Source organism: Aquarana catesbeiana, linkage group LG06 (genome assembly GCF_042186555.1).
Source record: "Aquarana catesbeiana isolate 2022-GZ linkage group LG06, ASM4218655v1, whole genome shotgun sequence".
NCBI classification, from domain to species: domain Eukaryota; kingdom Metazoa; phylum Chordata; class Amphibia; order Anura; family Ranidae; genus Aquarana; species Aquarana catesbeiana.
Window position 1 is genome coordinate 414,585,554 of NC_133329.1, and position 25,322 is coordinate 414,610,875.

General features: G+C 45.6%; 1 pseudogene; it reads left to right on the forward strand.

Annotated features, from left to right (window-relative positions):
- Positions 1–8,243: 8,243 nt before the first annotated feature.
- Positions 8,244–25,322, forward strand: part of LOC141147321 (protein mono-ADP-ribosyltransferase PARP14-like) — a 148,552-nt pseudogene continuing 131,473 nt past the window's right edge.

The following is a 25,322-nucleotide window of genomic DNA, read 5'->3' on the forward strand; positions in this document are numbered from 1 at the left end:
GTCCCCAAACACTAACTTTCATATTAACCTTTAAAATTAGCACTTTTGATTTTATCCCATAGACTTTTAAAGGGTGTTCCACAGCTTTTGAATTTGCCACGAACACCCCAAATTGTTCGCTATTCGGCGAACAGGTGAACAGCCAATGTTTGAGTCGAACAGACAGCTCATCGCTAGTCACCAAATGACAATCTTTATCTGCATCTAGAATACTGTGTGGGAGTATTAGTCTAATGTAGGATATTTTATTTTAGCTATGTTATCCTATAGGGGTTTCATGCTGTATTGTCTTCTCCTATGTGCTCAATGCTAATGGGATCCTTGGTTATAAGCCAGCATCAATCCCTAATCACTATTATTATTACTATTATTATTATACAGGATTTATATAGCGCCGACAGTTTACGCAGTGCTTTACAATATAAAAGGGAGACAATACAGTTACAATACAATAAAATACAAGAGGATTAAGAGGGCCCTGCTCAGAAGAGCTTACAATCTAATAGGGTGGGGCAAGTGGTACAAAAAGTTGTAACTGTGGGGAATGAGCTGATGTAAGTGGTAGAAGATTAGTTGGAGGTGTCATAGGCTTTCCTGAAGAAATGAGTTTTCAGGGATCGCCTGAAGGTAACAAGAGTAGGGGATAGCTGGACCAGTGGAGGTAGCGAGTTCCAGAGGATGGGAGAAGCTCTGGAGAAATCCTGGAGATGAGCATGAGAGGAGGAGACGAGAGAGCTTGAGAGTAGGAGGTCTTGAGAAGAGCAGAGAGGACTATTTGGGTGATATTTGGAGACATTATTGGTGATGTAGCTCGGGGCAGAGTTGTGAATGGCTTTGGATATTGTGGTTAGTATTTTGAATTTAATTCGCTGGGTGATTGGGAGCCAGTGTAAGGATTGGAGGAGAGGGTTGGCAGACACTGAATGGGGACCAGTGTAGGGATTGGAGGGGAGGGTAGGCAGACACTGAATGGAGACCAGTGTAGGGAATGGAGACCAGTGTAGGGATTGGAGGAGAGAGTTGGCAGACACTGAATGGAGACCAGTGTAGGGATTGGAGGAGAGGGTTGGCAGACACTGAATGGAGACCAGTGTATGGTTTGGAGGAGAGGGTTGGCAGACACTGAATGGAGACCAGTGTACGGTTTGGAGGAGAGGGTTGGCAGACACTGAATGGAGACCAGTGTAGGGATTGGAGGAGAGGGTTGGCAGACACTGAATGGAGACCAGTGTATGGTTTGGAGGAGAGGGTTGGCAGACACTGAATGGAGACCAGTGTACGGTTTGGAGGAGAGGGTTGGCAGACACTGAATGGAGACCAGTGTACGGTTTGGAGGAGAGGGTTGGCAGACACTGAATGGAGACCAGTGTAGGGATTGGAGGAGAGGGTTGGCAGACACTGAATGGAGACCAGTGTATGGTTTGGAGGAGAGGGTTGGCAGACACTGAATGGAGACCAGTGTACGGTTTGGAGGAGAGGGTTGGCAGACACTGAATGGAGACCAGTGTACGGTTTGGAGGAGAGGGTTGGCAGACACTGAATGGAGACCAGTGTACGGTTTGGAGGAGAGGGTTGGCAGACACTGAATGGAGACCAGTGTAGGGATTGGAGGAGAGGGTTGGCGGACACTGAATGGAGACCAGTGTAGGGATTGGAGGAGAGGGTTGGCGGACACTAAATGGAGACCAGTGTAGGGATTGGAGGAGAGGGTTGGCAGACACTGAATGGAGACCAGTGTAGGGATTGGAGGAGAGGGTTGGCAGACACTGAATGGAAACCAGTGTACAGTTTGGAGGAGAGGGTTGGCAGACACTAAATGGAGACCAGTGTAGGGATTGGAGGAGAGGGTTGGCAGACAATGAATGGAGACCAGTGTACGGTTTGGAGGAGAGGGTTGGCAGACGCTGAGCGGTTGGTAAGGTGGATAAGTCTGGCAGCAGCATTCATGATAGACTGAAGAGGGGAGGAGCCTATGGAGAGGTAAGCCAATGAGAACGGAGGCGAGAGATAACGAGGGAGTGAATGAGGAGCTTGGTGGTTTCATTTGTTTAAAAGGGGGTGAATTTTAGAGATGTTATGGAGGTGAATTCTACAAACTTTTGACAACGATTGGATTTGAGGCTGAAATGACAAGTCAGAGTCTAGGATTACACCGAGTACCCTGACGTGAGGGGAGGGACTGATAGTTGCATTGTTGATTTTGATGGAAAAGTCATGGAGGGGGGGAATATTAATAGCTCAGTTTTAGAGAGATTTAGTTTAAGGAAGTGGTGTGACATCCATGCTGATATGTCAGTTAGTAAGTTCTCCACACAATCCCAAGTAGACCTCTGCAATCGTCAGTTCATGCATGGGCTGTTTAAATTCTAATTGAAGCCCCAAATCCCCGATAGGATCGCCTGCACCCAAGCGATTCCGCAGACCCATTGCATAATATCTCATTGACATTCTACCCGACGTGCTTAACATCCAAATTAGCATGTCAAGCAAATCGGGTACAGATCATACACACTCAGATTACATCCGAGTCTACTGAAACATGTGCAGATCTGTTCAAAGTAGGCGGAACTGTTTCAAATACTGAGTTATCAGGTTTATCAGTTCCATCTAGTACAGGCCGCTCCCAGATTATATCTGAGTCCACCATTATATGTCCTGATCTGTTCAAAATAGATGGCAGATGCCTTTATCATTGGACTCAGCTATTAGAAGGAGACCAAGCAATGTTTATGCAAAGTCCAATGGCCAATGATAATAAGTAGTCAATCCAATATACACACCATCAACAGTTCCCCATTGTAGTCCTAGGTAGGGGATTTATATGTATTTCATTAGATGCTTGTATGCAGATAACCTGAGTCCACAAACTAATATGTACGCCAACATAATATATAAAAAGAATGTAAAAAATATATATAAAAAATATATGTAAAAAATAAATGTAGAAAAATGGGTATCTACATAGGAAGTAGATATATATATATATACAGTTATAGTATCTATAGAAAACATTGCAGGGACATGTCGCTGTTTAACCCCCTAGGGGCCATAGAGTTCAGGAGAAAAATCCATTTTGCCTCTTTCTGCAGTAAAGTCCTATCTCTGTCCCCTCTTCTATTAGACAACTCCAACTTATGGATAATCATGCGTTGCATTTTATTAATGCTTAAAGTGAAATAATAAAAGTGAAATGTTCCTTTAAATTTCGTACCTGGGGGGTGTCTATAGTATGCCTGTAAAGTAGCGCATGTTTCCCGTGCTTAGAAAAGTCCGAGAGCAAAATGACATTTCTAAAGGAAAAAAAAGTAATTTAAAAGTGCTAGTGCCGGCTATTAATGAATTGTCGGTCCCGACAATACACATAAAAGTCATTGAAAAATAAAAAATGCGTGGGGGTCCCCCAAAATTCCATTACCAGGCCCTTCAGGTCTGGTATGGATTTTAAGGGGAACTCCGCGCAAAAATTTAAAAAAAAAATGGCGTGGGGTTCCCTCAAAAATCCACATCAGACCCTTGTCCGAGCACGCAACCTGGCAGGCCGCAGGAAAAGAGGGGGGGGGGACAAGAGAGCGCCCCCCCTGAACCGTACCAGGCCACATCTTGTCCCCATGTTGATGGGGAGATGGGCCTCTTCCCCACAACTCTTGCCCGGTGGTTGTGGGGGTCTGTGGGTGGGGGGCTTATCGGAATCTGGAAGCCCCCTTTAAAAAGGGGACTCCCAGATCCCGCCCCCCCCCATGTGAAATGGTAATGGGGTGCATTGTACTCCTACCATTTCACCCAAAAAATTGACAAAAAAAAAAAACACACACAGCTTGGCACAAGTCCTTTAATAAAAAAAAAAAATTCCAGCGATGTAATCCTTCTACAATCCACGAACGATACAGCCTCCTCCAAAGGAGGGGCCTGGCAGAATGACGCATGACTCGGATGACAGTTCTTAAATAACCGAGGGCGGGGCCACCCATGACGTTGAGGGGTGACCCCGCCCCCTCTGGCGCAAGGGGAAATGCCGGAGTTACCCAGTGACATGTACGAGTGACCCCGCCTCCTCTGACGCGTCACGAGAAACCCCTGTTGCGTCAGAGGGGGCGGAGTCACCCATACATGTCACTTGGTAACCCCGCCATTTCCCCTTGCGTCAGAGGGGGGTGGGGTCACCTGTACATGTCACTGGGTAACCACGGCATTTCCCCTTGCGTCAGAGGGGGGGCAGGTATTCCCCTTGCGTCAGAGGGGGCAGGGTCACCCGTATATGTCACTGGGTAACCCGGGCATTTCCCCTTGCGTCAGAGGGGGGCGGGGTCACCCGTCCACATCACGGATGGCCCCGCCCTTGATCATTTAAGCACTGTCACCTGAGACACGCATCATTCTGCCGGGCGCCTCCTATGGAGGAGGCTGTATTGTTCGTGGATCGTAGGATTACATCACTGGAATTTTTTTTGTTATTAAAGGACTTGTGCCAAGCTGTGTGTGTGTGTATTTTTCACCTTTTTTGTCACTTTTTTGGGTGAAATGGTAGGAGTACAATGTACCCCATTACCATTTCACACGGGGGGGGCGGGATCTGGGAGTCCCCTTTGTTAAAGGGGGCTTCCAGATTCCGATAAGCCCCCCGCCAGCAGACCCCCACAACCACCAGGCAAGGGTTGTGGGGATGAGGCCCTTCTCCCCATCAACATGGGGACAAGATGCTTTGGGGGGGGCTACCTCCCAATGTTGAGGGCATGTGGCCTGGTACGGTTCAGGAGGGGGGCGCTCTCTCATCCCCCCTCTTCTCCTGCGGCCTTCCAGGTTGCGTGCTCGGATAAGGGTCTGGTGTGGACTTTTGGGGGAACCCCACGCCATTTTTTTTTTAAATTTTGGCGCAGAGTTCCCCTTAATATCCATACCAGACCTGAAGGGCCTGGTGATGCAATTTTGTGGGACCCCCACGCATTTTTTTTTTCAATGACTTTCAATGACTTTTATGTGTATTGTCGGGACCGACAATTCATTAATAGCCGGGACTAGCGCTAGCACATTTAAATGACTTTTTTTTCCTTTAGAAATGTCATTTTGCTCTCGGACTGTTCTAAACACAGGAAACATGCGCTACTTTACAGGCATACTATAGACATCCCCCAGGTACGAAATTTAAAGGAATATTTCACTTTTATTGTTTCACATTAAGCATTATTAAAATCACTGCTCCCGAAAAAACAGCCCTTTTTAAAACTTCTTTTTTGCATTGATCCATGTCCCCTGGGGCAGGACCCAGGTCCCCAAACACTTTTTATGACAATAACTTGCATATAAGCCCTTAAAATTAGCACTTTTGATTTTTCACGTTCGTGTCCCATAGACTTTAACGGTGTTCAAACAAATGTTTTGCTTGTTCGCATGTTCTGGATGCGAACCGAACCGGGGGGGTGTTCGGGTCATCCCTAGTAGTCACCAAGCCTATTTTGTCCATACTTTTTTTATTTTGTTTTTCTACATCTGGTTCTAAGCCCATGATTGTTTGCCTTCGTTTCTTCCAAGCCTTTGTCTTTGCTTGTCTAATTACTGAATTGGGGTATCCTCTTTGTTTAAATGTCTGACTTAGATCTCTGCTCTCTTTATGAAAATCCTTTGCTTTTGAACAATTTCTGCAAATCCTTAAAAATTGACCCATGGGGATCCCTCTGATTGTGGGTTTTCTAAAGGCGTTAGTCACAAGTGTTGTTTTTTCTTTGTGAATCATCAATTCCAAAAATTAAATTTTGTCTTTATCCACCTTATATATAAGAAAAATGTTTCTAGTGTTGTTATTGAGTTCATGTATAAACAACTCAAATTGAGCTGTAGTACCTCTCCACACCACCAGGACGTCGTCAATAAAGCGCACCCAAAGTGCCACATGTTCCTGGAAAGCTGGGTGATTATACACCTCCTCTTTCCCACCACCCCAAATGCAGGCAGGCGTAGGAGGGGGCACACGAGGCCCCCATAGCTACACCCCGTTTTTGGCGGTAGTATTTATTATCAAAGATGAAAAAGTTATTGTCGAGTACTAGTTCAAGCACTTCCATTAAGAACTCATTGTGGCGACCCGCAAGAGGGTGTCTGACATCCAACCAATGGGATACCGCTTGTATCCCCACTTTATGGGGGATGGATGAATAAAGTGATTCCACATCTATTCCTGCCAACAGTGAATTCTCAGATGTATCTGCAAATCATTTAATTTTCGCAGAATGTCAGCAGAATCTTGTATATAGGAAGGCAAATCCTTGTTAAGAGGTTTAATTCTTTGATCAATATATTTACCAATTCTCTCTAGGGGACCCCCCATCCCTGATATGATTGGTCTGCCTGGGTTTTTTTTTTTTAATTTTTATGGACTTTTGGTGTGATGTAAAATGTTGGTATGTTAAAATTAACAATCTTAAGAAATACAAATTCTTTTTGAGTAAGTAATCCTACTTCCTGGGCTCTAGCTAGGTGATAATTTCCTTGACTAAGTTAGGGAAAGGATTGTTGGGCCATCGTTCATGGCAGCTAAATGAATGAATGATTTGTATAGCGCTACAAATGCGAACTGAATCACCTCAAGGCGCTTGATCTGTGCTGTTAGTCCTGTTTCTTAGAAGAGATGGGTCTTGAGTTTTTTCTGAAGGCCCGATGATTTTCTTCCATGTGGATGTTGGCGGGTAGAGCGTTCCATAACCGTGGTCCTTAGACTGCGAATCTTCGTTCTCCCTTTGATTTGTAGCGGGACTTGGGAATGTGGAGGAGGTTTTGGTTCGTTGATCGTAGACTGCGCTTAGGTGTGTAGTGTTTTATTTTCTCGCATAGGAATTGTGGAGCGTTTCGTTGAGTGCATTTGTGGGTGAGGCAGAGGGTCTTGAATGTGATCCGATCCTTTATGGCTAGCCAATGTAGGGTCCTCAGGGATGGGGAGAAGGATTCCCAGGGTTTTTTTCCTGTTACCAGTCTTGCTGCAGTGTTTTGGATGACTTTTAGGCGTGCAATCTGATATTTAGGTAGTCCTATGTAGAGGGAGTTTGCGTAGTCGAGCCGGAAATTGATGATTGTAACAACTACTACTGCTTTGTCTTCTTCTGGAATGAAGGGGATGAGTCTAAGTAGTAGGCGAAGGAGATGGTGAGATCCACTGACTACAAATCCTATTTGTGCATCCATCGTCATTTCTGAGTCAAAGATGACTCCGAGACTTTTGGCTTTGGTGCTTGGGGCGATGGTCTGTCCAAAGATGGTGAGTGGTGTCCAAGGGTTCTTAGTTTTGTATTACGGTTTGCCTTTTCCATCTAGGATGGAAAAGGACCTGGGGGTCCTAGTAGATGATAGGCTCAGCAATGGCATGCAATGCCAAGCTGCTGCTAACAAAGCAAACATAATATTGGCATTAAAAAGGGGATCAACTCCAGAGATAAAACGATAATTCTCCCGCTCTACAAGACTCTGGTCCGGCCGCACCTGGAGTATGCTGTCCAGTTCTGGGCACCAGTCCCCAGGAAGGATGTACTGGAAATGGAGCGAGTACAAAGAAGGGCAACAAAGCTAATAAAGGGTCTGGAGGATATTAGTTATGAGGAAAGGTTGTGAGCACTGAACTTATTCTCTCTGGAGAAGAGACGCTTGAGAGGGGATATGATTTCAATATACAAATACCATACTGGTGACCCCACAATAGGGAGAAAACTTTTTCGCAGAAGGGAGTTTAACAAGACTTGTGACCACTGATTAAAATTAGAATAAAAGAGGTTTAACCTTAAACTACGTAGAGGGTTCTTTACTGTAAGAGCGGCAAGGATGTGGAATTCCCTTCCACAGGCGGTGGTCTCAGCGGGGAGCATTGATAGCTTCAAGAAACTATTAGATAAGCACCTGAATGACCACAACATACAGGGATATACAATGTAATACTGACACATAATCACACACATAGGTTGGACTTGATGGACTTGTGTCTTTTTTCAACCTCACTTACTATGTAACTATGACATTAGGAGTAGTAGGAGGGTGAGGGTGGTAAGGCGGGAGTGGGATTTATAGGAGGGCAGTGGAGTGGAAGTGATGATACTGTGTGGGCTTAGAATGAGCAGGAGGTGATAAGGACTTTTCCCAGAGAAATGTCAGTGAGAGGCATAAATGAAATAGAAACTCTGTAGCTCCGAGCCATTCTCTGCTCCACACCCAGAACACATAACATACTCCTCACTATATAAACCTTCACCTGGCCAGACCTCCTTCACTGCAAGAGGGATGGCGGACCCCCAGTATCCGTACCCCGTCTCCCTCCAGTGGGATGACGGCCCAGAGAGACTGAAGAAACTAAGAAATAAACTTCTGCTGTATTTCCAGAAGAGGAGCGAATCTAATGGAGGAGATTGTGAGATCCGAGACACCGACTGCAGCCGGGGATACATCCTCATACACTTCAAGGAGGAGAGAGGTAGGTACTGGGGAGGGAAGATAGGGGGTTCTTGTATACTATAAATAAGAGGACTGGGATGGAATCCTCATATACTAGAAGGAGGAGGGGGGTAAGTACTGAGGACTGGAGGAGATCCTCATACACTACAAGGAGGGGGGAGGTAAGTACTGAGGACTGGAGGGGATCCTCTTACACTACAAGGAGGAGGGAGGTAAGTACTGAGGACTGGAGGGGATCCTCTTACACTACAAGGAGGAGGGAGGTAAGTACTGAGGACTGGAGGGGGATCCTCATACACTACAAGGAGGAGGGAGGTAAGTACTGAGGACTGGAGGGAGATCCTCATACACTACAAGGAGGTGGGAGGTAAGTACTGAGGACTGGAGGAGATCCTCATACACTACAAGGAGGAGGGAGGTAAGTACTGAGGACTGGAGGGAGATCCTCATACACTACAAGGAGGAGGGAGGTAAGTACTGAGGACTGGAGGGAGATCCTCATACACTACAAGGAGGAGGGAGGTAAGTACTGAGGACTGGAGGGGATCCTCATACACTACAAGGAGGAGGGAGGTAAGTACTGAGGACTGGAGGGGATCCTCATACACTACAAGGAGGAGGGAGGTAAGTACTGAGGACTGGAGGGAGATCCTCCTACACTACAAGGAGGAGGGAGGTAAGTACTGAGGACTGGAGGGGGATCCTCATACACTACAAGGAGGAGGGAGGTAAGTACTGAGGACTGGAGGGGATCCTCATACACTACAAGGAGGAGGGAGGTAAGTACTGAGGACTGGAGGGAGATCCTCATACACTACAAGGAGGAGGGAGGTAAGTACTGAGGACTGGAGGAGATCCTCATACACTACAAGGAGGAGGGAGGTAAGTACTGAGGACTGGAGGGGATCCTCATACACTACAAGGAGGAGGGAGGTAAGTACTGAGGACTGGAGGGGATCCTCATACACTACAAGGAGGAGGGAGGTAAGTACTGAGGACTGGAGGAGATCCTCATACACTACAAGGAGGAGGGAGGTAAGTACTGAGGACTGGAGGGGATCCTCATACACTACAAGGAGGAGGGAGGTAAGTACTGAGGACTGGAGGGGATCCTCATACACTACAAGGAGGAGGGAGGTAAGTACTGAGGACTGGAGGGGATCCTCATACACTACAAGGAGGAGGGAGGTAAGTACTGAGGACTGGAGGAGATCCTCATACACTACAAGGAGGGGGGAGGTAAGTACTGAGGACTGGAGGAGATCCTCATACACTACAAGGAGGAGGGAGGTAAGTACTGAGGACTGGAGGGGATCCACATACTAGACATGTGCGCCGTCAATAAATTTGTTTAGTTTCGTATTAGCCGTTAGTTCGTATTTCGTAATTTGTGTCCGAAATTCAATTTTGATTCGTACGAAATACGAATTTTCGTTAGGTTTGTTAACTTTTCATAACAATTACGAACATTCGTTATGATGCATTTAAAGGCAAAAAATATACCTTTCTCAATATGGCAGTCGATGCCGATGGTAGTTTTGTTTTTATATGAAATTCCGTTGAAGAATTTTGGAACCGAAATACAAATTTTTGTTAGATTCGTTCACTTTTCGTTCCAAATTTAGTTACTGCGGAAACATGTGACGGTTGGTTGACCACTGAGGCCTGCATTACAGGGCAGGCCCGATCATGTGACTTCCCTTTGTGGGTTAGTTAGTGTAGTGGAGCAGATCACACGATTATTTGTCTGTGCATCTGAGCGAATATCTTTGCAATTCTTTGTTTTTCGTTGTTTATTTTAGTGTATATCTGTTGTAGTGTGCGAGTGTATCATCTGTTAGTGTTTAGTTTCTGGTTTTATTCGTTTTTTTGGGTTGGTTTTGACAGATATTTTTTTTTTTTATTTCAATTTTTTTTATTGTTTCATTTAGTTAATATTTTGTTATTTTCTGTTGTTTAATTTATTTTTTGTACATCTGGCGATTTTGGTGCGATCAAAATCATATTTTTTTTTTTGTCTACATTTTTCTAACTTTTAAAGGAAAAATGAGCAGCAAACAAGGCCAAAAAAGCAGTAAGAGTGCTGCTGGGAGAGGGAGAGCTACGGTATGAGCAGCAGGTGGGATGTTCTGTCTCTGTGCCCTCTGAGCTCAGCTCACCTCCCATAAAGCTGAGGCGAACGGGAGTGAAGACTGCTGGTGGTAAAGAGCCTGGCAAACAGCAGACATTTGCACATTGCCAGATGTTTCAGGATTTACCTCCTAGAACCAGCAGCACAGTTCATAGCAAAAGTGGCACTACCACCTCTGCCACTGCTGCTGGTAGCATGGTGCCCATTGGTACCTTTTATGGAAGATAAAGGGGTTCCCAGTGCACATACATTTAAGCAGCCAAATCTGAAGATCCTGGCCAAGCAGCAGGAAACATGTCAGGAGGCCGAGGCTCATGATGATGTCACCACCACCATTGCTGCCATCATCACCATCAGCACTACAGGGAGCTTGGCAGTGATCAGCAAGGAGACAGAGTTTACTGCTTCTAATGATCACTGTTCCCTTGGCAACATGGAAGAGGTGGAAATAGGCTTTCCTGACATTGTTGTTGACAAATTTGATTTCCAGCCCTCTACCCATCTTGGCACCACCGACAGCCCAGAAAGTATCTCCCCTCAGTCCCCACTACTTTTTTCTCCTGAAAAGTCCCCTACCCAAGTGCTTTCTAAGCCTCCAGTATCAGAATGTGACTTTCTCCTGGAGCTGTACCCCTCCTGTGCTCATTATGAGGGGCTCCCACCATCCCTGTGCTGTGCTCATTATGAGGGGCTCCCTCCATCCCTGTGCTGTGCTCATTATGAGGGGCCCCCACCATCCCTGTGCTGTGCTCATTATGAGGGGCCCCCACCATCCCTGTGCTGTGCTCATTATGAGGGGCTCCCCCCATCCCTGTGCTCAATATGAGGGGCTCCCACCATCCCTGTGCTCATTATGAGGGGCTCCCACCATCCCTGTGCTGTGCTCATTATGAGGGGCTCCCACCATCCCTGTGCTGTGCTCATTATGAGGGGCTCCCACCATCCCTGTGCTGTGCTCATTATGAGGGGCTCCCACCATCCCTGTGCTGTGCTCATTATGAGCGGCTCCCACCATCCCTGTGCTCATTATGAGGGGCTCCCCCCATCCCTGTGCTGTACTCATTATGAGGGGCCCCCACCTTCCCTGTGCTGTGCTCATTATGAGGGGCTCCCGCCATCCCTGTGCTCATTATGAGGGGCTCCCACCATCCCTGTGCTGTACTCATTATGAGCGGCTCCCACCATCCCTGTGCTCATTATGAGGGGCTCCCACCATCCCTGTGCTGTGCTCATTATGAGCGGCTCCCACCATCCCTGTGCTCATTATGAGGGGCTCCCCCCATCCCTGTGCTGTACTCATTATGAGGGGCCCCCACCTTCCCTGTGCTGTGCTCATTATGAGGGGCCCCCACCATCCCTGTGCTCATTATGAGGGGGCTCCCCCCATCCCTGTGCTGTACTCATTATGAGGGGCCCCCACCTTCCCTGTGCTGTGCTCATTATGAGGGGCTCCCGCCATCCCTGTGCTCATTATGAGGGGCCCCCACCATCCCTGTGCTCATTATGAGGGGGCTCCCCCCATCCCTGTGCTGTACTCATTATGAGGGGCCCCCACCTTCCCTGTGCTGTGCTCATTATGAGGGGCCCCCACCTTCCCTGTGCTGTGCTCATTATGAGGGGCTCCCGCCATCCCTGTGTTCATTATGAGGGGCTCCCCCCATCCCTGTGCTCATTATGAGGGGCCCCCACCATCCCTGTGCTGTGATGACTTCCTGGGTTTTTAACCTTCTTATAACGAATAATTGTAATTATTATGACAATAATAAAACGATATTAACAAACATTCTTATTTTGTCCGATTCTGAATCTCCCATCGACTACCAGGACCTCTCCCACTCCCATATTAAAAAGGTCATTTTCCCAACCCCCACTCAGCAGCAAAAGAAAACCTCTGATTGGTCAACAAAACACCAGTCACGTTTCCGTTGTAACGGAATTTTGATCCGAAATTCATCAACGAAATTTCGTATAAAATTCAGAAACATAGCAATTCGTATTTCGGATCCTCCCGAATAAACGAATGTTCGATTTGTACAAAACTAATCGCACATTCCTACCTCATACACTACAAGGAGGAGGAAAGTAAGTACTGAGGACTGGAGGGGGATTCTCATACACTACAAGGAGGAGGGAGGTAAGTACTGAGGACTGGAGGGGGATCCTCATACACTACAAGGAGGAGGGAGGTAAGTACTGAGGACTGGAGGGGGATCCTCATACACTACAAGGAGGAGGGAGGTAAGTACTGAGGACTGGAGGGAGATCCTCATACACTACAAGGAGGAGGGAGGTAAGTACTGAGGACTGGAGGGAGATCCTCATACACTACAAGGAGGAGGGGAGGTAAGTACTGAGGACTGGAGGGAGATCCTCATACACTACAAGGAGGAGGGAGGTAAGTACTGAGGACTGGAGGGGATCCTCATACACTACAAGGAGGAGGGAGGTAAGTACTGAGGACTGGAGGGTGATCCTCATACACTACAAGGAGGAGGGAGGTAAGTACTGAGGACTGGAGGGAGATCCTCATACACTACAAGGAGGAGGGAGGTAAGTACTGAGGACTGGAGGGGATCCTCATACACTACAAGGAGGAGGGAGGTAAGTACTGAGGACTGGAGGGTGATCCTCATACACTACAAGGAGGAGGGAGGTAAGTACTGAGGACTGGAGGGAGATCCTCATACACTACAAGGAGGAGGGAGGTAAGTACTGAGGACTGGAGGGGATCCTCATACACTACAAGGAGGAGGGAGGTAAGTACTGAGGACTGGAGGGGATCCTCATACACTACAAGGAGGAGGGAGGTAAGTACTGAGGACTGGAGGGGATCCTCATACACTACAAGGAGGAGGGAGGTAAGTACTGAGGACTGGAGGAGATCCTCATACACTACAAGGAGGAGGGAGGTAAGTACTGAGGACTGGAGGGAGATCCTCATACACTACAAGGAGGAGGGAGGTAAGTACTGAGGACTGGAGGAGATCCTCATACACTACAAGGAGGAGGGAGGTAAGTACTGAGGACTGGAGGGGATCCTCATACACTACAAGGAGGAGGGAGGTAAGTACTGAGGACTGGAGGTGATCCTCATACACTACAAGGAGGAGGGAGGTAAGTACTGAGGACTGGAGGGAGATCCTCATACACTACAAGGAGGAGGGAGGTAAGTACTGAGGACTGGAGGGAGATCCTCATACACTACAAGGAGGAGGGAGGTAAGTACTGAGGACTGGAGGGGGATCCTCATACACTACAAGGAGGAGGGAGGTAAGTACTGAGGACTGGAGGGAGATCCTCATACACTACAAGGAGGAGGGAGGTAAGTACTGAGGACTGGAGGAGATCCTCATACACTACAAGGAGGAGGGAGGTAAGTACTGAGGACTGGAGGGGATCCTCATACACTACAAGGAGGAGGGAGGTAAGTACTGAGGACTGGAGGGAGATCCTCATACACTACAAGGAGGAGGGAGGTAAGTAGTATCTGATATTTCTGGTATGTGTGTTGCCTATTCCTGTACAGATGATGGTGGTTGTTGTATCGGAGGTGTCAGGTGAAGATGTGGGTGTCACTTCTTGTCCTCCGTGGGAAGAATGGAAAGTTATAAATGTACTTTGTGACTCATTCTAGATATGAGTTTCAGTAAATCTCGGCTGATATTAGAGGAGATATCTAGTGAGAGGAATGTGAAGAGTCCATTGCTGAGCCCCCTCAGGGAATGCCGGTTGCCTGGTAGGGATGAGGTGGACATTCCTGCGTTGGGTTCAAAATGTTCTGGTGCCGAATCCAAAGCCAATGATATTAATGGGAGTCAAATGTTAAAAATCAGTTCTGTCCATTTTCTAGACTATTTTGCACGGGATTGTCAAACAAAAGTCATGGGTGCGGTAACGCTGAGCACCGCCCTGGGGGGACGTGTACCGAAACAAAACAGAAAAATAAGAAGAGAAATACTCAGCAATTTAAATAATGCTTAAGGTAAAATGTATAAATTGTAAAATTCCATTAACCCCTTAGGCCTCATGTACACTGCTGCTGCTAAACAGGCGTTTATTAGCAATTGGGCGTTTCTCTCCTCTGTTATCTTATCAGTCCATGTACACAGGATCCCCGATCTCTCCTCTATGTTATCTTATCAGTACATGTACACAGGATCCCCGATCTCTCCTCTATGTTATCTTATCAGTACATGTACACAGGATCCCCGATCTCTCCTCTATGTTATCTTATCAGTACATGTACACAGGATCCCCGATCTCTCCTCTATGTTATCTTATCAGTACATGTACACAGGATCCCCGATCTCTCCTCTATGTTATCTTATCAGTACATGTACACAGGATCCCCGATCTCTCCTCTATGTTATCTTATCAGTACATGTACACAGGATCCCCGATCTCTCCTCTGTTATCTTATCAGTACATGTACACAGGATCCCCGATCTCTCCTCTATGTTATCAGTACATGTACACAGGATCCCCGATCTCTCCTCTATGTTATCAGTACATGTACACAGGACCCCCGATCTCTCCTCTATGTTATCAGTACATGTACACAGGATCCCCGATCTCTCCTCTGTGTTATCTTATCAGTACATGTACACAGGATCCCCGATCTCTCCTCTATGTTATCTTATCAGTACATGTACACAGGATCCCCGATCTCTCCTCTATGTTATCTTATCAGTACATGTACACAGGATCCCCGATCTCTCCTCTATGTTATCTTATCAGTACATGTACACAGGATCCCCGATCTCTCCTCTGTTATCTTATCAGTACATGTACACAGGATCCCCGATCTCTCCTCTATGTTATCTTATCAGTACATGTACACAGGATCCCTGATCTCTCCTCTATGTTATCTTATCAGTACATGTACACAGGATCCCCGATCTCTCCTCTGTTATCTTATCAGTACATGTACACAGGATCCCCGATCTCTCCTCTATGTTATCTTATCAGTACATGTACACAGGATCCCCGATCTCTCCTCTGTTATCTTATCAGTACATGTACACAGGATCCCCGATCTCTCCTCTATGTTATCTTATCAGTACATGTACACAGGATCCCCGATCTCTCCTCTGTTATCTTATCAGTACATGTACACAGGATCCCCGATCTCTCTTCAGTTATCTTATCAGTACATGTACACAGGATCCCCGATCTCTCCTCTGTGTTATCTTATCAGTACATGTACACAGGATCCCCGATCTCTCCTCTGTGTTATCTTATCAGTACATGTACACAGGATCCCCGATCTCTCCTCTATGTTATCTTATCAGTGCATGTACTCAGGATCCCCGATCTCTCCTCTATGTTATTTTATCAGTACATGTACACAGGATCCCCGATCTCTCCTCTATGTTATCTTATCAGTGCATGTACTCAGGATCCCCGATCTCTCCTCTGTTATCTTATCAGTACATGTACACAGGATCTCCGATCTCTCCTCTATGTTATCTTATCAGTACATGTACACAGGATCCCCGATCTCTCCTCTATGTTATCTTATCAGTACATGTACACAGGATCCCCGATCTCTCCTCTATGTTATCTTATCAGTACATGTACACAGGATCCCCGATCTCTCCTCTGTTATCTTATCAGTACATGTACACAGGATCCCCAATCTCTCCTCTATGTTATCTTATCAGTACATGTACACAGGATCCCCGATCTCTCCTCTGTTATCTTATCAGTACATGTACACAGGATCCCCGATCTCTCCTGTTATCTTATCAGTACATGTACACAGGATCCCCGATCTCTCTTCAGTTATCTTATCAGTACATGTACACAGGATCCCCGATCTCTCCTCTATGTTATCAGTACATGTACACAGGATCCCCGATCTCTCCTCTATGTTATCTTATCAGTACATGTACACAGGATCCCCGATCTCTCCTCTGTTATCTTATCAGTACATGTACACAGGATCCCCGATCTCTCCTCTATGTTATCTTATCAGTACATGTACACAGGATCCCCGATCTCTCCTCTGTGTTATCTTATCAGTACATGTACACAGGATCTCCGATCTCTCCTCTATGTTATCTTATCAGTACATGTACACAGGATCCCCGATCTCTCCTCTGTTATCTTATCAGTACATGTACACAGGATCCCCGATCTCTCCTCTGTTATCTTATCAGTACATGTACACAGGATCCCCGATCTCTCCTCTGTTATCTTATCACTACATGTACACAGGATCCCCGATCTCTCCTCTGTGTTATCTTATCAGTACATGTACACGTACACAGTATCCCCGATCTCTCCTCTATGTTATCTTATCAGTACATGTACACGGGATCCCCGATCACTCCTCTATGTTATCTTATCAGTACATGTACACGGGATCCCCGATCACTCCTCTATGTTATCTTATCAGTACATGTACACGGGATCCCCGATCTCTCCTCTATGTTATCTTATCAGTACATGTACACAGGATCCCCGATCTCTCCTCTATGTTATCTTGTCAGTACATGTACACAGGATCCCCGATCTCTCCTCTATGTTATCAGTACATGTACACAGGATCCCCGATCTCTCCTCTATGTTATCAGTACATGTACACAGGATCCCCGATCTCTCCTCTGTTATCTTATCAGTACATGTACACAGGATCCCCGATCTCTCCTCTATGTTATCTTATCAGTACATGAACACAGGATCCCCGATCTCTCCTCTATGTTATCTTATCAGTACATGTACACAGGATCCCCGATCTCTCCTCTATGTTATCTTATCAGTACATGTACACAGGATCCCCGATCTCTTCTCTATGTTATCTTGTCAGTACATGTACACAGGATCCCCGATCTCTCCTCTATGTTATCTTATCAGTACATGTACACAGGATCCCCGATCTCTCCTCTGTTATCTTATCAGTACATGTACACAGGATCCCCGATCTCTCCTCTGTTATCTTATCAGTACATGTACACAGGATCCCCGATCTCTCCTCTATGTTATCTTATCAGTACATGTACACAGGACCCCCGATCTCTCCTCTATGTTATCAGTACATGTACACAGGATCCCCGATCTCTCCTCTATGTTATCAGTACATGTACACAGGATCCCCTATCTCTCCTCTATATTATCAGTACATGTACACAGGATCCCCGATCTCTCCTCTATGTTATCTTATCAGTACATGTACACAGGATCCCCGATCTCTCCTCTATGTTATCTTATCAGTACATGTACACAGGATCCCCGATCTCTCCTCTATTATCTTATCAGTACATGTACACAGGATCCCCGATCTCTCCTCTATGTTATCTTATCAGTACATGTACACAGGATCCCCGATATCTCCTCTATGTTATCTTATCAGTACATGTACACAGGATCCCCGATCTCCCCTCTATGTTATCTTATCAGTACATGTACACAGGATCCCCGATCTCTCCTCTATGTTATCTTATCAGTACATGTACACAGAATCCCCGATCTCTCCTCTGTTATCTTATCAGTACATGTACACAGGATCCCCGATCTCTCCTCTGTGTTATCTTATCAGTACATGTACACAGGATCCCCAATCTCTCCTCTATGTTATCTTATCAGTACATGTACACAGGATCCCCGATCTCTCCTCTATTATCTTATCAGTACATGTACACAGGATCCCCGATCTCTCCTCTATGTTATCTTATCAGTACATGTACACAGGATCCCCGATCTCTCCTCTATATTATCAGTACATGTACACAGGATCCCCGATCTCTCCTCTATGTTATCTTATCAGTACATGTACACGGGATCCCCGATCTCTCCTCTATGTTATCTTATCAGTATATGTACACAGGATCCCCGATCTCTCCTCTGTTATCTTATCAGTACATGTACACAGGATCCCCGATCACTCCTCTATGTTATCTTATCAGTACATGTACACGGGATCCCCGATCTCTCCTCTATGTTATCTTATCAGTACATGTACACAGGATCCCCGATCTCTTCTCTATGTTATCTTGTCAGTACATGTACACAGGATCCCCGATCTCTCCTCTGTTATCTTATCAGTACATGTACACAGGATCCCCGATCTCTCCTCTATGTTATCTTATCAGTACATGTACACAGGATCCCCGATCTCTTCTCTATGTTATCTTGTCAGTACATGTACACAGGATCCCCGATCTCTCCTCTATGTTATCTTATCAGTACATGTACACAGGATCCCCGATCTCTCCTCTGTTATCTTATCAGTACATGTACACAGGATCCCCGATCTCTCCTCTGTTATCTTATCAGTACATGTACACAGGATCCCCGATCTCTCCTCTATGTTATCTTATCAGTACATGTACACAGGATCTCCGATCTCTCCTCTATGTTATCTTATCAGTACATGTACACAGGACCCCCGATCTCTCCTCTATGTTATCAGTACATGTACACAGGATCCCCGATCTCTCCTCTATGTTATCAGTACATGTACACAGGATCCCCGATCTCTCCTCTATGTTATCAGTACATGTACACAGGATCCCCGATCTCTCCTCTATATTATCAGTACATGTACACAGGATCCCCGATCTCTCCTCTATGTTATCTTATCAGTACATGTACACAGGATCCCCGATCTCTCCTCTATGTTATCTTATCAGTACATGTACACAGGATCCCCGATCTCTCCTCTGTTATCTTATCAGTACATGTACACAGGATCCCCGATCTCTCCTCTATGTTATCTTATCAGTACATGTACACAGGATCCCCGATCTCTCCTCTATGTTATCTTATCAGTACATGTACACAGGATCCCCGATCTCTCCTCTGTTATCTTATCAGTACATGTACACAGGATCCCCGATCTCTCCTCTATGTTATCTTATCAGTACATGTACACAGGATCCCCGATCTCTCCTCTGTTATCTTATCAGTACATGTACACAGGATCCCCGATCTCTCCTCTGTTATCTTATCAGTACATGTACACAGGATCCCCGATCTCTCCTCTATGTTATCTTATCAGTACATGTACACAGGATCTCCGATCTCTCCTCTATGTTATCTTATCAGTACATGTACACAGGATCCCCGATCTCTCTTCAGTTATCTTATCAGTACATGTACACAGGACCCCCGATCTCTCCTCTATGTTATCAGTACATGTACACAGGATCCCCGATCTCTCCTCTATGTTATCAGTACATGTACACAGGATCCCCGATCTCTCCTCTATGTTATCAGTACATGTACACAGGATCCCCGATCTCTCCTCTATATTATCAGTACATGTACACAGGATCCCCGATCTCTCCTCTATGTTATCTTATCAGTACATGTACACAGGATCCCCGATCTCTCCTCTATGTTATCTTATCAGTACATGTACACAGGATCCCCGATCTCTCCTCTATTATCTTATCAGTACATGTACACAGGATCCCCGATCTCTCCTCTATGTTATCTTATCAGTACATGTACACAGGATCCCCGATATCTCCTCTATGTTATCTTATCAGTACATGTACACAGGATCCCCGATCTCTCCTCTATGTTATCTTATCAGTACATGTGCACAGGATCCCCGATCTCTCCTCTATTATCTTATCAGTACATGTACACAGGATCCCTGATCTCTCCTGTTATCTTATCAGTACATGTACACAGGATCCCCGATCTCTCCTCTATGTTATCTTATCAGTACATGTACACAGGATCCCCGATATCTCCTCTATGTTATCTTATCAGTACATGTACACAGGATCCCCGATCTCTCCTCTGTTATCTTATCAGTACATGTACACAGGATCCCCGATCTCCCCTCTATGTTATCTTATCAGTACATGTACACAGGATCCCCGATCTCTCCTCTATGTTATCTTATCAGTACATGTACACAGGATCCCCGATCTCTCCTCTGTGTTATCTTATCAGTACATGTACACAGGATCCCCAATCTCTCCTCTATGTTATCTTATCAGTACATGTACACAGGATCCCCGATCTCTCCTCTATTATCTTATCAGTACATGTACACAGGATCCCCGATCTCTCCTCTATGTTATCTTATCAGTACATGTACACAGGTTTCCCGATCTCTCCTCTATATTATCAGTACATGTACACAGGATCCCCAATCTCTCCTCTATGTTATCTTATCAGTACATGTACACAGGATCCCCGATCTCTCCTCTATTATCTTATCAGTACATGTACACAGGATCCCCGATCTCTCCTCTATGTTATCTTATCAGTACATGTACACAGGTTTCCCGATCTCTCCTCTGTATTATCAGTACATGTACACAGGATCCCCGATCTCTCCTCTATGTTATCTTATCAGTACATGTACACAGGATCCCCGATCTCTCCTCTATGTTATCTTATCAGTACATGTACACAGGATCCCCGATCTCTCCTCTGTTATCTTATCAGTACATGTACACAGGATCCCCGATCTCTCCTCTATGTTATCTTATCAGTACATGTACACAGGATCCCCGATCTCTCCTCTGTGTTATCTTATCAGTACATGTACACAGGATCCCCGATCTCTCCTTTAAGTTATCAGTACATGTACACAGGATTCCTGATCTCTATATCAGTACATGTACACGGGGTCATTTATAGTCCTTTATAGACAGTTGAGTTTAGAAGCATTTTTGGAAAGCAAAAAAAAAAAAAAAGCGTTCAAGACGGATGTTCAGAGGCATTTGAAACACCAAACGCCTGTAACAGCTTGTAAATGCGATAACTCACGTTTAGCTGTGTTTTGTATGGAGATACATTTTTGACTGTTTTTTTTTTTTGGCAAATCTTTTTATTAGGTTTCTTAACAAACAAAACAAAACATCATACACATTGAGCCAAGAATATGAATACAAACAGTTTCAGAACCCAATACAGCAATGATTAATCTATGGAAGAAGGGAGAGGAAAGAGAAAAAAAAAAGAAGGAGAAAAAAGGGCAAACATGAATTCCTTCTCTCCCCAATGGCTCCAAACCTATATTCATATAGAAGTGCAAATATTATGGATAATGGCCCCCATGGGCATTCGATGCTGTAAACGGTTTATCCAGCCACTACTGAATGTATGACGTCAGAGTTCAGATAATGCGAGGAATCCAGGTTCTGAGCTGTCAGATTGCTTCTTTTATATAGTAAATATCATAGGCATACCACAAGTTAAAGTATAACTAGAGGTAAAACCTTTTTTTTTTGTGTTGGATAGAGTGGAGAGGGATTAGACCCCCTGTCAGTTTTTATTGCTGTCTGTGCCCCCATTAGGGAGATTCCCCCTCTCTATTTGTCCATTATCATTGAAAGTGGAAGTAAGAGAAAATCCCTAATGTTGGGTTGTCCCCAGAAAAGTAATAGAGAAATCTTCCAATGAGGACACTGGTTCTGGTGACCTGGGGGTCCCTAAGGAATTTCCTTAATTTGCAGTAATTTCCTCTCACTGTTTTGCTACAGGACAGGAAGTGAAGGGATATTTCTGCAGTGGGGCACAGATGGTGAAAAAAAAAAAAAAAAATCAGACAGGGGTTATGACCCTACCTTGCTCCATCCAAAGTGAAAAAGGTTTTGCCTATAGTTTTACTTTAGGTCAGGTCTGCCAGCAGATTTCAACTGTCACTCCGGTTTCCTGACCGGTAGTCTTGTTATCCCAGTATCAGGTGGAGGGACAGTTGAGATCCTGCAGCCAGATTAGGGAACCACAATAGATTATTGCAAACAGCCTAACTATGAACCACCAAACAGCTCACGGTTAGTAGATTCCAAAGACAGGAACCAGGTGGGAGAAAGGACAATCCTAAATGATCCAAGTAGCGGACCAAGGCAGAAGTACACAGGGGTCAACCAGAAGGCATCATCGGGAACAGGCAGGGTCGGCAACAAGATCAGCGTAAATCCAAAGGGTATTCCAAGAGGCAGAATCGGGCACAAGCAACACATTAACATGCTCAAACAGGTACCTATACTGGGGCACAGACAGGAAGGGGAAGTAATGATTTATAATGTCACTGATCAGGTGACTACCAACAGCTGGTCCCAGGGTGGAGCCAACATCCAAACTCAGGTAGCAGAACATAACAAGGATTCTACCGTAAAGCAAGTTCCCTGGTGGTTCAGGCAATAGGAAACCGTCCACAGAACACCAGGTCACAAGATCAAATCCCAGACATGGTGTGACAGTACCCCCTCCCCACACAAAGTTGCCCCCCCAGGCTGGGTGCCTATCGTGGAACAACTTGACCAGCCGTGGGGCATAAACATCACAAGCAGGCACCCAAGTCCTCTCTGCAATGGAGTAGTCCTTCCAGTCCACTAGATACTGTAATTGTCTATCCCTACGATGGGAATCCAGAAGTTTGCTAACTTCTTGGTCTTGATTGTCATCCACAGAGACCGGAGAAGGACATCTAGAGGGTAGAGAGAACCTATTCTTGACAAAGGGCTTAAGCAAAGATGCATAAAATGTATTGGGAATTCGAAGGTGAGGGGGCAAGCATAGTTTATAAGCCACTGGGTTGACCTGACAAAGAATGCAAAAAGGTCCTATAAATCTAGGACCTAACTTGGGTCGAAGGTTGTCGCAGTTATATGTTCTTGGTGGACAACCATACCAGCTGATTGAGACGGTAGCAGGGTGCAGGTTTTCTGCGATAATCTGCATACCCCTTGTATCTGTGTACAGACTGAAGCAGAACCTTTCTTATGTTTCTCCAGTGCATAGTTAATCTTGATACTTATGTTGGCTGCATCAGGTACCTGTACCAAGGAAGACTGGAAGGAGAGAACTCTGGTTTTATACCCAAAGGCAGCTTGGAAGGGTAAACATCTTAGAGAAGCGTGCCATTGCGAATTGTGCGCTAATTCCACTAGAAGTAACTTCTCACTCCAATTGTCATGTTTGGGGGTGGTATCGCGAAGACAGGGAATTCTTGATCCCCAGATGCTTGCAAACAGCCCTCCAGAACGAGGATATGAATTGAGGGCCTCTGTCGCTAACAATATCGACAGGAGTGCCATGTAAACAGATGACATTTTCAATAAAGGATTGAGCTAAGCTAGGAGCAGACGGTAGTGTGGGCACAGAAATGAAGTGGGCTAATTTAGAAAATCAGTCTACTACAACCCAAATGACGGTATTCCCACTGGAGGTGGGTAAGTGCACAATAAAATCCATGCTAATATGAGTCCAGGGAGCATGAGGAACAGGTAACGGTTGTAGTAGACCTTGTGGAACAGATCGATGCATCTTGATGGCCGCACAAATGGAACAAGCTCTAACAAAGGCTATCAAATCTCTCTTTAGGGAGAGTGAGGAGCTGGCAATTAGCGGACAGCTGAGCGGCCAGCTCAGAGAAGGAAGGGCTGAGCCCAGCCCTGACAATCATGTGACACTCATAATTCCTTCTACGAGTATTGGAAGCTGTCTACAATTCGTCCCCTGCTTTGATTCTGATGAGATTGTAGGCAGAACGCAGGTCCAGTTTGGAAAAGATCTTAGATCCTTGAACATGGTCAAACAGCTCAGTAATTAAAGGGAGAGGGTACTGATTTTTTACAGTAATTCACTTAAGAGCACTGTAGGCAACGCAGTGCCTAAGTTCTTCATCTTTCTTCTCCACAAAAAAAGAACCCTGCCCCCACGGGAGAGGTGGAAGGGTGAATGAAACCCTTCCTTAGACTGTCTTCGATGAACTCTTCCAGCGCCTTAGTCTCCACGAGGCTGAGAGGATAAGTTCTCCCCTTGGGTAAGGGAGCCCCTGGTAGCAAATCTATAGAGCAGTCATAAGGGCGGTGGTGAGGGAGAACCTCTGCTTCCTTTTCAAAAAACACATCAGGAAAATCAGCATAGGCCTCAGGTAATTCAGTGGCAGTAGTCAGCATATGAATGGACACATCACCACGTACTACCTTTTGGAGACAGTTGACATGGCAAGATGTGCTCCAGGCAGAAATTTGACCAGAGGACCAATCAATAGATGGGTTGTTTTTACGTAAACAAGGAAAACCGAGAATTACAGAGTACTTAGGAGACGGAATGATGTCAAACGATAACACTTCAAGATGCAGAGCACCCAACAGGATGGAAAGAGACTTGGATTCGAGAGTGATAAGTCCATCACCAAGAGGGTCTCCGCCAAGAGTAGTTACAAAGAGCGGTGGATCTTTAGAAACAGTCAGAATTTGAAGACTCTTAACCAGTGCTGCATCGAGAAATACCCCACCAGCATTGGAATCAATAAAGGCAACTGTGGAACAGCACTTATCATTCCAAGACAAGGATATAGGGACTACTAGTCTCTCTTGAGGAGTATTCAAAACAGCACGGCTCCTCTATCACTGATTAAGCCTGGAAGTTTTCCGGCCGCACTGGACAAGAACGTAGGAGGTGACCCAGCTTTCCACAATATAGACAGAGGCCTAGGGTCCTGCGTTTGGTACATTCATTGTCAGACAAACGCACTGCACCTACATCCATGGGTTCTCCCTCAACCCCGACAGTAGAAGGGACAGAAGGGGCTAGTAATTTCCGAGGGGGAGATTTAGCATCAAATCTGTGAGGAATAAATTGTCTCTGGTGCTCTCTCTAACTAGCGTTCAGAGAAGCGAGTGTCCACCAGGATACACAAATTGATGAAATCCTGCAGGGCCACTGGGATCTAATGGTAGGTTAATTCGTCCTTTATGCGTTCCGCAAGACCTCTGCAAAAGGCGGCCTTAAGGGCGCAATTATCCCAGGTAGTCTCTGCTGCAAGCGTGTGGAATTTAAAGGCATA